The sequence below is a fragment of the Octodon degus genome, unplaced genomic scaffold (assembly GCF_000260255.1).
Source record: "Octodon degus isolate 3935 unplaced genomic scaffold, OctDeg1.0 scaffold00272, whole genome shotgun sequence".
Lineage (NCBI taxonomy): Eukaryota > Metazoa > Chordata > Mammalia > Rodentia > Octodontidae > Octodon > Octodon degus.
The window spans coordinates 1279079-1280472 of record NW_004524848.1 but is presented as its reverse complement, the minus strand read 5'-3'; positions in this window follow the sequence as shown (position 1 = coordinate 1280472).

Here is a 1394-nt window from a genome sequence, read left to right as displayed (position 1 = left end):
CACTTGGGAAGTTGTAAACAGGAGGATCACTATGAGTCTGATCTATGCAGTAAGACCCTGTATGTGCACGCTGTACACCCTGTCCTTTAAAAAAAAAATCCCTTTTCCTTTTCTGCAATACAATGAATAATTCATTTGAACTATAACAAAAATCCAAATCTATAAAAGTTAAAGTTATTGAAGAACAATGTTTAGAAAAGATGCCTTAAATTGGATCAAAAAGGCATGAGCTACATAAAAGAAAAACATGGATAAGTTGCACAAAAACTTAAAAAGCATGTCTTCTTCAAAAGACAATGTGAATAAGGTGAAAGAGCAAGTGGAGTTTGGAAAAAATTTCAAAATATGTAACTAATAAAATACAAAGTAAAACATATGAAGAAATATAATGCATACAGAAAGATACCTTAAACAATAAGGCAAACTACGGAATTAATAAATGGAGAAAAGATCTGAATAGCCACTTCATCAAAGAAGAGATAGTGACAGAATGTGAGTACATTAAAGATGCTCAACATCAATAGTGATTAGGGAAATGCAAATTAAAACCATGATAATTGCTAAAAATAAATATTCAGACAAGGTCAATACTGACACAAGTATGGAATGGCTCTGTCTCATAAATAGCTGAAGCAAATCCACAATGGCCTATAGCATCTTGATAAACACTAGCAGTATCTTACAAAGATATACACAGCAAATCCACTTCTAAATATTAGCCCCCAAGCAACATTTGTTTCCTCAAAAACTTATGCACAAGTATTTATAGCAGCTCAGTTCACTGCAGCCTAAAACTGCAAAGGACTATGTTATGGCCTGTATCTAGATGTATCCCCAAAGCACTTGCAGTCATATGTAAGGCTTATTTAGAGGTGGCTGAATCTGGAGTGTGTGATTGGTTCATGGTACAATGCTAGAATTAAGGTTAGGTGATTACTATAGCACTCCACTGATTGGTTTGACACTACCCTAATCAAAGTAACCTGGATACAATATAGAGGGCATAGAGAGTTGTTTTGTCTCTTGCTTGCCTTGCTACCTCTTACCTGCCACGAACCATTTCTCCCCCAAAATGCCTATTCTTCCTTGTGCCACCCTGCCTTGGAGCCAGCCAATTATGAACTGAAACCTCTACAGAGTGTGAGCTAAAAATCCTTTCTCCTCTCTAACTTTGAATGTCAGATATTAATAGAATTTGTCAGCAGAGAAGTGGAATCATTGCTATGACTGTTCCTGAACATATTTTCCAGGGATCTTTGGTATTGGCTGGTGAGAAGAGTTTGGAAAGATTTGGAGATGCCAGCTGAAAAAGTAGAGCTGAAACACCTCAGGCTATACTGGATGGGAGATTCAGGTCAGAGTTCAGAAGACCAGAATACTGACAGTACAGTTAC